Consider the following 15,217-nt stretch of genomic DNA (forward strand, 5'->3'; position numbering starts at 1 on the left):
TGTCACTCAACATCAGGCGGGCCCTTAGTTCCGCGCTTTGCACAAAGGTCCACTTGACCACCGACGCGTGGACAAGTGCATGCGGACAGGGACGCTACATTTCACTGACGGCACACTGGGTGAATGTAGTTGAGGCTGGGACTGCTTCCCAAACTGGCCCGGTGTACCTCGTCTCCCCGCCTAACATTCCTGGCAGGGACACGAGAAGAACACCCCCCTCCTCCTCCTCTTCTACCGCCTCCTCCTCCGCCACCGCCTCCTCCTCCGCCACCGCCTCCTCCTCCGCTGTTAGATTGACCCCAGCTACGAGTTGGAAACGTTGCAGCACTGGCGTTGGTAGACGTCAGCAGGCTGTGCTGAAGCTGATCAGCTTGGGGGACAGACAGCACACTGCCTCCGAGGTGAGGGATGCCCTCCTCGATGAGACGGCAATATGGTTTGAGCCGCTGCACCTGGGCCCAGGCATGGTCGTTTGTGATAACGGCCGGAACCTGGTAGCAGCTCTGGAGCTTGCCGGACTCCAACATGTTCCATGCCTGGCCCACGTCTTCAACCTAGTGGTGCAACGTTTCCTAAAGAGCTACCCCAATGTTCCAGAGCTACTGGTGAAAGTGCGGCGCATGTGCGCCCACTTTCGCAAGTCGACAGTAGCCGCTGCTAGCTTAAAATCTCTCCAGCAACGCCTGCATGTGCCACAACACCGGCTTTTGTGCGACGTCCCCACACGCTGGAACTCAACGTTTCAGATGTTGAATAGAGTGGTTGAGCAGCAGAGACCTTTGATGGAATACCAGCTACAAAACCCTAGGGTGCCACAAAGTCAGCTGCCTCAGTTTCACATCCATGAGTGGCCATGGATGAGAGACCTTTGTGACATCCTACGGGTCTTTGAGGAGTCCACAAGGAGGGTGAGCTCTGAGGATGCGATGGTGAGCCTTACAATCCCGCTCTTGTGTGTTCTGAGAGAATCCCTGATTGACATCAGGGATAACTCAGATCACACAGAGGAGTTAGGGATAGCATCCGATCCGTCACAGCTGGAGAGTAGGTCCACACATCTGTCCGCTTCACTGCGTTTAATGGAGGAGGAGGAGGAGGAGGAGGAGGAAGAAGAGTTGTCCGATGATGTGATGGTGATACAGGAGGCTTCCGGGCAACTTCGAATCGTCCCATTGTTGCAGCGCGGATGGGTAGACATGGAGGATGAGGAGGAAATGGAGATTGAACTTTCCGGTGGGGCCAGAGGAGTCATGCCAACTAACACTGTGGCAGACATGGCTGAGTTCATGTTGGGGTGCTTTACAACCGACAAGCGTATTGTCAAAATCATGGAGGACAACCAGTACTGGATCTTTGCTATCCTTGACCCCCGGTATAAAAACAACATCTCGTCTTTTATTCCGGTAGAGGGGAGGGCCAATCGCATCAATGCTTGCCACAGGCAATTGGTGCAGAATATGATGGAGATGTTTCCAGCATGTGACGTTGGCGGCAGGGAGGGCAGTTCCTCCAGTAGGCAACCAAGTTCTCACCGGTCCACACAAACGAGGGGCACACTGTCTAAGGTCTGGGACACCTTGATGGCACCCCCTCGCCAAAGTGCCGCCACGGAGGGTCCTAGTGTCACCAGGCGTGAGAAGTATAGGCGCATGTTGCGGGAATACCTTTCCGACCACAGCCCTGTCCTCTCCGACCCCTCTGCGCCCTACACGTATTGGGTGTCGAAGTTGGACCTGTGGCTTGAACTTGCCCTATATGCCTTGGAGGTGCTGTCCTGTCCTGCCGCCAGCGTCCTATCTGAGAGGGTGTTCAGTGCAGCCGGTGGCATCATCACTGACAAGCGCACCCGTCTGTCAGCTGAGAGTGCCGACCGGCTCACTTTGATAAAAATGAACCACCACTGGGTAGAGCCGTCATTTTTGTGCCCACCTGTGTAAAGCACCCCAACATGAAACTCCATGTCTGTACTCAACCTCTCCAATTCCTCCGCATCCTCATACTCATCCACCATAAGCGTTGCACAATTCTGCTAATACTAGGCTCCCTCCACCCTGATTTCCCCCAACTCTGCTGGTTAGAGGCTCCCTCCACCATGAATTTGCCCAAACTGGGCTGTTTAGAGGCTCCCTCCACCATGAATTGGTCCAAACTGGGGTGGTTAGAGGCTCCCTCCACCATGAATTGGTCCAAACTGGGGTGGTTAGAGGCTCCCTCCACCATTAATTGGTCCAAACTGGGCTGGTTAGAGGCTCCCTCCACAATTAATTGGTCCAAACTGGGCTAATTAGAGGCTCCCTCCACCATGAATTGGTCCAAACTGGGTTTTTTAGAGGCTCCCTCCACCATTAATTGGTCCAAACTGGGCTGGTTAGAGGCTCCCTCCACAATTAATTGGTCCAAACTGGGCTAATTAGAGGCTCCCTCCACCATGAATTGGTCCAAACTGGGTTTTTTAGAGGCTCCCTCCACCATGAATTTGCCCAAACTGGGCTGTTTAGAGGCTCCCTCCACCATGAATTGGTCCAAACTGGGCTGGTTAGAGGCTCCCTCCACCATGAATTTCCCAAAACTTGGCTGTTTAGAGGCTCCCTCCACCATTAATTGGTCCAAACTGGGCTGGTTAGAGGCTCCCTCCACCATTAATTGGTCCAAACTGGGCTGGTTAGAGGCTCCCTCCACCATTAATTGGTCCAAACTGGGCTGGTTAGAGGCTCCCTCCACCATGAATTTCCCAAAACTTGGCTGTTTAGAGGCTCCCTCCACCATTAATTGGTCCAAACTGGGCTGGTTAGAGGCTCCCTCCACCATGAATTTGCCCAAACTGGGCTGTTTAGAGGCTCCCTCCACCATGAATTGGTCCAAACTGGGCTGGTTAGAGGCTCCCTCCACCATGAATTTCCCAAAACTTGGCTGTTTAGAGGCTCCCTCCACCATTAATTGGTCCAAACTGGGCTGGTTAGAGGCTCCCTCCACCATGAATTTGCCCAAACTGGGCTGTTTAGAGGCTCCCTCCACCATGAATTGGTCCAAACTGGGCTGGTTAGAGGCTCCCTCCACCATGAATTTCCCAAAACTTGGCTGTTTAGAGGCTCCCTCCACCATGAATTGGTCCAAACTGGGCTGGTTAGAGGCTCCCTCCACCATGAATTGGTCCAAACTGGGCTGGTTAGAGGCTCCCTCCACCATGAATTGGTCCAAACTGGGGTGGTTAGAGGCTCCCTCCACCATTAATTGGTCCAAACTGGGCTGGTTAGAGGCTCCCTCCACCATTAATTGGTCCAAACTGGGCTGGTTAGAGGCTCCCTCCACAATTAATTGGTCCAAACTGGGCTAATTAGAGGCTCCCTCCACCATGAATTGGTCCAAACTGGGTTTTTTAGAGGCTCCCTCCACCATTAATTGGTCCAAACTGGGCTGGTTAGAGGCTCCCTCCACAATTAATTGGTCCAAACTGGGCTAATTAGAGGCTCCCTCCACCATGAATTGGTCCAAACTGGGTTTTTTAGAGGCTCCCTCCACCATGAATTTGCCCAAACTGGGCTGTTTAGAGGCTCCCTCCACCATGAATTGGTCCAAACTGGGCTGGTTAGAGGCTCCCTCCACCATGAATTTCCCAAAACTTGGCTGTTTAGAGGCTCCCTCCACCATGAAGTTGCCCAAACTGGGCTGTTTAGAGGCTCCCTCCACCATTAATTGGTCCAAACTGGGCTGGTTAGAGGCTCCCTCCACCATGAATTTGCCCAAACTGGGGTGGTTAGAGGCTCCCTCCACCATTAATTGGTCCAAACTGGGCTGGTTAGAGGCTCCCTCCACCATGAATTTCCCAAAACTTGGCTGTTTAGAGGCTCCCTCCACCATTAATTGGTCCAAACTGGGCTGGTTAGAGGCTCCCTCCACCATGAATTTGCCCAAACTGGGCTGTTTAGAGGCTCCCTCCACCATTAATTGGTCCAAACTGGGCTGGTTAGAGGCTCCCTCCACCATGAATTTGCCCAAACTGGGCTGTTTAGAGGCTCCCTCCACCATGAATTGGTCCAAACTGGGGTGGTTAGAGGCTCCCTCCACCATGAATTGGTCCAAACTGGGGTGGTTAGAGGCTCCCTCCACCATTAATTGGTCCAAACTGGGCTGGTTAGAGGCTCCCTCCACAATTAATTGGTCCAAACTGGGCTAATTAGAGGCTCCCTCCACCATGAATTGGTCCAAACTGGGTTTTTTAGAGGCTCCCTCCACCATTAATTGGTCCAAACTGGGCTGGTTAGAGGCTCCCTCCACAATTAATTGGTCCAAACTGGGCTAATTAGAGGCTCCCTCCACCATGAATTGGTCCAAACTGGGTTTTTTAGAGGCTCCCTCCACCATGAATTTGCCCAAACTGGGCTGTTTAGAGGCTCCCTCCACCATGAATTGGTCCAAACTGGGCTGGTTAGAGGCTCCCTCCACCATGAATTTCCCAAAACTTGGCTGTTTAGAGGCTCCCTCCACCATTAATTGGTCCAAACTGGGCTGGTTAGAGGCTCCCTCCACCATTAATTGGTCCAAACTGGGCTGGTTAGAGGCTCCCTCCACCATTAATTGGTCCAAACTGGGCTGGTTAGAGGCTCCCTCCACCATGAATTTCCCAAAACTTGGCTGTTTAGAGGCTCCCTCCACCATTAATTGGTCCAAACTGGGCTGGTTAGAGGCTCCCTCCACCATGAATTTGCCCAAACTGGGCTGTTTAGAGGCTCCCTCCACCATGAATTTGCCCAAACTGGGCTGTTTAGAGGCTCCCTCCACCATGAATTGGTCCAAACTGGGCTGGTTAGAGGCTCCCTCCACCATGAATTTCCCAAAACTTGGCTGTTTAGAGGCTCCCTCCACCATTAATTGGTCCAAACTGGGCTGGTTAGAGGCTCCCTCCACCATGAATTTGCCCAAACTGGGGTGGTTAGAGGCTCCCTCCACCATTAATTGGTCCAAACTGGGCTGGTTAGAGGCTCCCTCCACAATTAATTGGTCCAAACTGGGCTAATTAGAGGCTCCCTCCACCATGAATTGGTCCAAACTGGGTTTTTTAGAGGCTCCCTCCACCATGAATTTCCCAAAACTTGGCTGTTTAGAGGCTCCCTCCACCATGAATTGGTCCAAACTGGGCTGGTTAGAGGCTCCCTCCACCATGAATTTCCCAAAACTTGGCTGTTTAGAGGCTCCCTCCACCATTAATTGGTCCAAACTGGGCTGGTTAGAGGCTCCCTCCACCATGAATTTGCCCAAACTGGGCTGTTTAGAGGCTCCCTCCACCATGAATTGGTCCAAACTGGGCTGGTTAGAGGCTCCCTCCACCATGAATTTCCCAAAACTTGGCTGTTTAGAGGCTCCCTCCACCATTAATTGGTCCAAACTGGGCTGGTTAGAGGCTCCCTCCACCATGAATTGGTCCAAACTGGGGTGGTTAGAGGCTCCCTCCACCATTAATTGGTCCAAACTGGGCTGGTTAGAGGCTCCCTCCACCATTAATTGGTCCAAACTGGGCTGGTTAGAGGCTCCCTCCACCATTAATTGGTCCAAACTGGGCTGGTTAGAGGCTCCCTCCACCATGAATTTCCCAAAACTTGGCTGTTTAGAGGCTCCCTCCACCATTAATTGGTCCAAACTGGGCTGGTTAGAGGCTCCCTCCACCATGAATTTGCCCAAACTGGGCTGTTTAGAGGCTCCCTCCACCATGAATTTGCCCAAACTGGGCTGTTTAGAGGCTCCCTCCACCATGAATTGGTCCAAACTGGGCTGGTTAGAGGCTCCCTCCACCATGAATTTCCCAAAACTTGGCTGTTTAGAGGCTCCCTCCACCATTAATTGGTCCAAACTGGGCTGGTTAGAGGCTCCCTCCACCATGAATTTGCCCAAACTGGGGTGGTTAGAGGCTCCCTCCACCATTAATTGGTCCAAACTGGGCTGGTTAGAGGCTCCCTCCACAATTAATTGGTCCAAACTGGGCTAATTAGAGGCTCCCTCCACCATGAATTGGTCCAAACTGGGTTTTTTAGAGGCTCCCTCCACCATGAATTTCCCAAAACTTGGCTGTTTAGAGGCTCCCTCCACCATGAATTGGTCCAAACTGGGCTGGTTAGAGGCTCCCTCCACCATGAATTTCCCAAAACTTGGCTGTTTAGAGGCTCCCTCCACCATTAATTGGTCCAAACTGGGCTGGTTAGAGGCTCCCTCCACCATGAATTTGCCCAAACTGGGCTGTTTAGAGGCTCCCTCCACCATGAATTGGTCCAAACTGGGCTGGTTAGAGGCTCCCTCCACCATGAATTTCCCAAAACTTGGCTGTTTAGAGGCTCCCTCCACCATGAATTGGTCCAAACTGGGCTGGTTAGAGGCTCCCTCCACCATGAATTGGTCCAAACTGGGGTGGTTAGAGGCTCCCTCCACCATTAATTGGTCCAAACTGGGCTGGTTAGAGGCTCCCTCCACCATTAATTGGTCCAAACTGGGCTGGTTAGAGGCTCCCTCCACCATGAATTTGCCCAAACTGGGGTGGTTAGAGGCTCCCTCCACCATTAATTGGTCCAAACTGGGCTGGTTAGAGGCTCCCTCCACAATTAATTGGTCCAAACTGGGCTAATTAGAGGCTCCCTCCACCATGAATTGGTCCAAACTGGGTTTTTTAGAGGCTCCCTCCACCATGAATTTGCCCAAACTGGGCTGTTTAGAGGCTCCCTCCACCATGAATTGGTCCAAACTGGGCTGGTTAGAGGCTCCCTCCACCATGAATTTCCCAAAACTTGGCTGTTTAGAGGCTCCCTCCACCATTAATTGGTCCAAACTGGGCTGGTTAGAGGCTCCCTCCACCATTAATTGGTCCAAACTGGGCTGGTTAGAGGCTCCCTCCACCATTAATTGGTCCAAACTGGGCTGGTTAGAGGCTCCCTCCACCATTAATTGGTCCAAACTGGGCTGTTTAGAGGCTCCCTCCACCATTAATTGGTCCAAACTGGGCTGGTTAGAGGCTCCCTCCACCATGAATTTGCCCAAACTGGGCTGTTTAGAGGCTCCCTCCACCATGAATTGGTCCAAACTGGGCTGGTTAGAGGCTCCCTCCACCATGAATTTCCCAAAACTTGGCTGTTTAGAGGCTCCCTCCACCATTAATTGGTCCAAACTGGGCTGGTTAGAGGCTCCCTCCACCATGAATTGGTCCAAACTGGGGTTTTTAGAGGCTCCCTCCACCATGAATTGGTCCAAACTGGGGTTTTTAGAGTCTCCCTCCACCATGAATTGGTCCAAACTGGGGTTTTTAGAGTCTCCCTCCACCATGAATTGGTCCAAACTGGGGTTTTTAGAGGCTCCCTCCACCATGAATTTGCCCAAACTCTGCTGGTTAGAGGCTCAATCCACCCTGATTTTCAAAACAAATGTTGGTGCCAACCTCAACTTACTACAAGGGCCAAATTCACTGCTGGTGACAAGCTCTCCTCACTGCAAGTGCCAAATACACATGTTTCAAGGTGTTTTCCTACTGTCAGAGAGGTGGTATTGAGTGTGTAAAGTGTGTAGTTGTTAGGCTGTGATGTTGGGGTAATAGAGGGTCTTTGGTGTGTTAGATGCCCCCAGACATGCTTCCCCTGCTGTCCCAGTGTCATTCCAGAGGTGTTGGCATCATTTCCTGGGGTGTCATAGTGGACTTGGTGACCCTCCAGACACGGATTTGGGTTTCCCCCTTAACGAGTATCTGTTCCCCATAGACTATAATGGGGTTCGAAACCCGTTCGAACACACGAACATTGAGCGGCTGTTCGAATCGAATTTCGAACCTCGAACATTTTAGTGTTCGCTCATCTCTAATTATGACGTATTTGCAGTTTTCTTTCTGTGCTAGTTCCACTTCTGTAAATTGCCTTGGATAATAGTCCAGTCCTCTCCTTTGCTTTGGATTGGTTTGATACAATTGGTAACATAATTTCAGTTATAACAAATCTCGAACTGTTCAGAAATTGTGTCTGTATTAAACACTTTACACGTTGAGATAAAGATTGGACAATTTATATTTTTTATTGTGTTCTCTGGCAAGATTAAGCTTCAGATGAAGGAAATTTGCTGTAAGATCTTTTCATTTATGATATTTCAGGAATCAGACGGCAGTAGATGGTCGGTAATATTCTCCGCCAGTGTTTGTGGCTCTCTCTACCATAGTCTAAGTGCCTTCCATTTACAATACGGACTTCCAGTAAGTAGAAGAGGCTTTTACTACATTCTCATCCACAGCGATGTTTCCTTGTACTTTGGGGAAATTTAATAAGACTCTATAAAGAGCAATCTGTCTTCAAGGTGTCTTTTATTCTGTATTTCTAAATTGTGGCTAGCGATAAAATCTTGAATTGATGAAAATGGCCTTAAAATTTCACATCTGGATTACAGTGTATCTGCAAAAACATAAAAGTAATAAGACGGTAAACACTTTACAAGTCCTGGATTAAAGGGAATTTTCACATTTTAACACCTTTCTGGTTGTTTGTCAAATTAAAAAATTTCCCTGTTATTTCCTTAGCACCCCCCAGTGGTCATTACAGGTTCATTTCTGAAAGATCCTCGATGTCCTGACTATTAAAATTTCTTCTGCATTTTGGAACCCACCCCATAGGTTATATTTAATTGGTCCCCACAGTTCTGGATATGAGACATTACAAGGTTCCATAGGAGTAGAGAGTCTTATACTACACCAGACTTATCACAGTGTCTAAGGCTGGATGATAAAGCAGTCACATTATTAGACTGATGAAATTGGTTTAATCTAGGAAAATGCTCCAAAGTGTTGCATTCTTTTTTGGTGCACAGTGCTGAAACCTAGATCGCCCAATTACCATTTAGCTACACCCTTTTCGTAGGAGTTGTGGCTTAAAGCACTGGATAGATATTGCATAAGGCATGTTAGACAGTTTTGTGGCTCAAGTGGTCCTAGTACAGACCCCGGGTAAGCAGCAATAGTTTCAGTACAGATCCCCGGGAAAGCAGCAATGGTCCCAGTACAGACCCTTGGGAAAGCAGCAATAGTCTCAGTACAAACCCCTGGGATAGCAACAATAGTCCCAGTACAAAACCCCAGGAAAGCAGCAATGGTCCCAGTACAGAACCCCAGGAAAGCAGCAGTGGTCCCAGTACAGACCCCTGGGAAAGCAGCAATGGTCCCAGTACAAAACCTCAGGAAAGCAGCAATGGTCCCAGTACAGACCCCTGGGAAAGCAGCAATGGTCCCAGTACAGACCCCTGGGAAAGCAGCAATAGTCCCAGTACAGAACCCCAGGAAAGCAGCAATAGTCCCTGTACAGAACCCCTGACGAGTCCTTTTTACAGCCAATTATAATATGACCTCTCTGAATATCATCCGACTTAGCCAAATTTGAATAGAATACAAATGGTACCATCGAAGCCTATAGGGGTGAAGTACAACTCCCATTTAGTCATCACATCATCAAGGACACGCTATGTTGTCATATGTGGCCATTATATAGTGCAGACAAGACTCCGATTAAATTACCACCCAGACTGGAGCCGGCAGACTAGCTCAGAGCCTACATAAATGTAAGAATAATCAAAATAATAATAATAATAATAATAATAATAATAATAATAATAAATAATTAATAATAATTGAGACCCCAGACCTGAGCCCATAATAAATTCTGGAGATTTTGACTTTGCCTAGGCGGTCACTGTAACCATTGAATAATTTAGGTAATGACATTGTTATTACCTTTGTTCTGGGTTTTGGCCTCGGAGACAATTCAGATGATCACGTTGTGACCCCCCCGGTACAGAAATAAACAACAATCCGTCTGTGACAGAAAAATGGCACAAGGATGTCAGAAAATAGGACACCATATATATAATACATTGCTCGGCCCCTCCCCAGACTGCACGGCCGGGACTGACATTGTATATTTCATTACAAGAATGGGCCGTCACAGTGTAGGTAGGAGCAAAGAGAAAAGACATCCTGTGTAAGGACCTGCATGTGAGGACCTGTATAAGGACCTGTGTGTGAGGGCCTGTATAAGGACCTGCGTGTGAGGACCTGTATAAGGACCTGCGTGTGAGGACCTGTATAAGGACCTGTGTGTGAGGACCTGTGTGTGAGAACCTGTGTGTGAGGACCTGTATATGGGCCTGTATAAGGACCTGTGTGTGAGGACCTGTGTGTAAGGAACTGTATAAGGACCTGTGTGTAAGGAACTGTATAAGGACCTGTGTGTAAGGAACTGTATAAGGACCTGTGTGTGAGGACCTGTATAAGGACCTGTGTGTGAGGACCTGTGTGTGAGAACCTGTGTGTGAGGACCTGTATAAGGACCTGTGTATAACAGACTTATATAACTAGGCAATAGCTCATCTATATCTCATTGTCTGACTCTTCTCCCCACTTCCTCGGATCTTTCCACACCTTCCTTGTCCTGATAGATTCTTCTTGGTGAGAATTTCTTGGTCACTTCTGTTTAGCTTTTGGCTCTTGTCCTTTAAATGAATCAATACAGGGAAGCGACATAATAAAGTTAATTGTCGCGGTTCGCGCGGCGGAGAAGAAGATGTAATTTTTAAATAGAGCTCAAAGGATAATTGATACGTAATTGCCTCATTAAACAGTAAGGAAAACACAGGCAAATGTGATGGAATTTCCGATCGTCCTCGTAAAAGTGATCATCATTTTATGGCGAGAATTCACAGATAAGGACAATATTAATTTCATGTGACACAAAACAGATGTTATACATAAAAAATTATACAGAACATGCCGGAGAGAAATGACATAAAAGAGGTGAAAATACGACCGGAGCGAGAAAACGAAAGACTCAGAAACCGCCCAAACTGCAAGAAGTATAGAAGAAAAGAGCGAGAAATCTATAAAAACTATATCAAAGAAGTACAGGGGTATAAAGTCTGTAATATAACTCCAATAATAACCAGCAGAATAGTGAGCGCAGCTCTGGAGTATAATACAGGATAAGTAATGTAATGTATGTACAGTGACTGCACCAGCAGAATAGTGAGCGCAGCTCTGGAGTATAATACAGGATAAGTAATGTAATGTATGTACACAGTGACTGTACCAGCAGAATAGTGAGCGCAGCTCTGGGGTATAATACAGGATAAGTAATGTAATGTATGTACACAGTGACTGTACCAGCAGAATAGTGAGCGCAGCTCTGGAGTATAATACAGGATAAGTAATGTATGTACACAGTGACTGCACCAGCAGAATAGTGAGCGCAGCTCTGGAGTATAATACAGGATAAGTAATGTAATGTATGTACACAGTGACTGTACCAGCAGAATAGTGAGCGCAGCTCTGGAGTCTAATACAGGATAAGTAATGTAATGTATGTACACAGTGACTGTACCAGCAGAATAGTGAGCGCAGCTCCGGAGTATAATACAGGATAAGTAATGTAATGTATGTACACGGTGACTGCACCAGCAGAATAGTGAGCGCAGCTCTGGAGTATAATACAGGATAAGTAATGTAATGTATGTACACAGTGACTGCACCAGCAGAATAGTGAGCGCAGCTCTGGAGTATAATACAGGATAAGTAATGTAATGTATGTACACACTGACTGCACCAGCAGAATAGTGAGCGCAGCTCTGGAGTATAATACAGGATAAGTAATGTAATGTATGTACACAGTGACTGTACCAGCAGAATAGTGAGCGCAGCTCTGGAGTATAATACAGGATAAGTAATGTAATGTATGTACAGTGACTGCACCAGCAGAATAGTGAGCGCAGCTCTGGGGTATAATACAGGATAAGTAATGTAATGTATGTACACAGTGACTGTACCAGCAGAATAGTGAGCGCAGCTCTGGAGTATAATACAGGATAAGTAATGTATGTACACAGTGACTGCACCAGCAGAATAGTGAGCGCAGCTCTGGAGTCTAATACAGGATAAGTAATGTAATGTATGTACACAGTGACTGTACCAGCAGAATAGTGAGCGCAGCTCCGGAGTATAATACAGGATAAGTAATGTAATGTATGTACACGGTGACTGCACCAGCAGAATAGTGAGCGCAGCTCTGGAGTATAATACAGGATAAGTAATGTAATGTATGTACACAGTGACTGCACCAGCAGAATAGTGAGCGCAGCTCTGGAGTATAATACAGGATATGTAATGAAATGTATGTACACAGTGACTGTACCAGCAGAATAGTGAGCGCAGCTCTGGAGTCTAATACAGGATAAGTAATGTAATGTATGTACACAGTGACTGTACCAGCAGAATAGTGAGCGCAGCTCCGGAGTATAATACAGGATAAGTAATGTAATGTATGTACACGGTGACTGCACCAGCAGAATAGTGAGCGCAGCTCTGGAGTATAATACAGGATAAGTAATGTAATGTATGTACACAGTGACTGCACCAGCAGAATAGTGAGCGCAGCTCTGGAGTATAATACAGGATAAGTAATGTAATGTATGTACACACTGACTGCACCAGCAGAATAGTGAGCGCAGCTCTGGAGTATAATACAGGATAAGTAATGTAATGTATGTACACAGTGACTGTACCAGCAGAATAGTGAGCGCAGCTCTGGAGTATAATACAGGATAAGTAATGTAATGTATGTACAGTGACTGCATCAGCAGAATAGTGAGCGCAGCTCTGGGGTATAATACAGGATAAGTAATGTAATGTATGTACACAGTGACTGTACCAGCAGAATAGTGAGCGCAGCTCTGGAGTATAATACAGGATAAGTAATGTATGTACACAGTGACTGCACCAGCAGAATAGTGAGCGCAGCTCTGGAGTCTAATACAGGATAAGTAATGTAATGTATGTACACAGTGACTGTACCAGCAGAATAGTGAGCGCAGCTCCGGAGTATAATACAGGATAAGTAATGTAATGTATGTACACGGTGACTGCACCAGCAGAATAGTGAGCGCAGCTCTGGAGTATAATACAGGATAAGTAATGTAATGTATGTACACAGTGACTGCACCAGCAGAATAGTGAGCGCAGCTCTGGAGTATAATACAGGATATGTAATGAAATGTATGTACACAGTGACTGTACCAGCAGAATAGTGAGCGCAGCTCTGGAGTATAATACAGGATAAGTAATGTAATGTATGTACACAGTGACTGTACCAGCAGAATAGTGAGCGCAGCTCTGGAGTATAATACAGGATAAGTAATGTAATGTATGTACACAGTGACTGTACCAGCAGAATAGTGAGCGCAGCTCTGGAGTATAATACAGGATAAGTAATGTAATGTATGTACACAGTGACTGCACCAGCAGAATAGTGAGCGCAGCTCTGGAGTATAATACAGGATAAGTAATGTAATGTATGTACACACTGACTGCACCAGCAGAATAGTGAGCGCAGCTCTGGAGTATAATACAGGATAAGTAATGTAATGTATGTACACAGTGACTGCACCAGCAGAATAGTGAGCGCAGCTCTGGAGTATAATACAGGATAAGTAATGTAATGTATGTACACAGTGACTGTACCAGCAGAATAGTGAGCACAGCTCTGGAGTATAATACAGGATAAGTAATGTAATGTATGTACACAGTGACTGTACCAGCAGAATAGTGAGCGCAGCTCTGGGGTATAATACAGGATAAGTAATGTAATGTATATATACAGTGACTGCACCAGCAGAATAGTGAGCGCAGCTCTGGAGTATAATACAGGATAAGTAATGTAATGTATGTACACAGTGACTGCACCAGCAGAATAGTGAGCGTAGCTCTAGAGTATAATACAGGATAAGTAATGTATGTACACAGTGACTGCACCAGCAGAATAGTGAGCGCAGCTCTGGAGTATAATACAGGATAAGTAATGTAATGTATGTACACAGTGACTGTACCAGCAGAATAGTGAGCGCAGCTCTAGAGTATAATACAGGATAAGTAATGTATGTACACAGTGACTGCACCAGCAGAATAGTGAGCGCAGCTCTGGAGTATAATACAGGATAAGTAATGTAATGTATGTACACAGTGACTGCACCAGCAGAATAGTGAGCGCAGCTCTGGAGTATAATACAGGATAAGTAATGTAATGTATGTACACAGTGACTGTATCAGCAGAATAGTGAGCGCAGCTCTGGAGTATAATACAGGATAAGTAATGTAATGTATGTACAGTGACTGTACCAGCAGAATAGTGAGCGCAGCTCTGGAGTATAATACAGGATAAGTAATGTAATGTATGTACACAGTGACTGTACCAGCAGAATAGTGAGGGCAGCTCTGGAGTATAATACAGGATAAGTAATGTATGTACACAGTGACTGTACCAGCAGAATAGTGAGCGCAGCTCTGGAGTATAATACAGGATAAGTAATGTAATGTATGTACACAGTGACTGCACCAGCAGAATAGTGAGCGCAGCTCTGGAGTATAATACAGGATAAGTAATGTAATGTATGTACACAGTGACTGTACCAGCAGAATAGTGAGCGCAGCTCTGCGGTATAATACAGGATAAGTAATGTAATGTATGTACACAGTGACTGTACCAGCAGAATAGTGAGCGCAGCTCTGGAGTATAATACAGGATAAGTAATGTAATGTATGTACACAGTGACTGCACCAGCAGAATAGTGAGCGCAGCTCTGGAGTACAATATAGGAGTAATTTTGTTGCTATATTATAGAATTTCTCTTAGTTCCAAATATGACTGTGTTTAGTTTTTGAGGTTTCGGGTAGCAGTGCAGCTTAAAGCTTCTGGTTTCAATGCCAAGTCTATAATATCACCTCCATCTTCCATGTCTACCCCCCTTCCCACATTTCCTGAGATTCCTTGCTCTACCCTTGTCCTCCTCTGACACCTCTTCATTACACTTTAGCAGATGCATCAATTCCCTTCAAGGGGTAACAAATTACCGTCTCCTAATTTCCAGTAACACCGGAGTTTTGTTCATCTTCTTGATATTGACAAGTGAAATATGTTTTATAAGATTTACAAGCGCCGGTTCCACTTTCCTCTTTCCTCAGGTTCTGGTATCAGGTAATAAGATCATTCAATCAATGATGGAGAATTCCAGGATTGCATTATAAATAAGATTATCTCGCCCCACGTCACTTCCTCAGGATTCATGGGAAGAATCTTACGTGTAATGAGCGCCGTCTCCACTGTCAGCTTCACTCATCTGTGTTTTATGTCCTATCCATCACATAGAAGATACAGAAGCGCTGAGTTATGAG

This window comes from Leptodactylus fuscus, chromosome 10, assembly GCF_031893055.1.
Source record: "Leptodactylus fuscus isolate aLepFus1 chromosome 10, aLepFus1.hap2, whole genome shotgun sequence".
Classification (NCBI taxonomy): Eukaryota; Metazoa; Chordata; class Amphibia; order Anura; family Leptodactylidae; genus Leptodactylus; species Leptodactylus fuscus.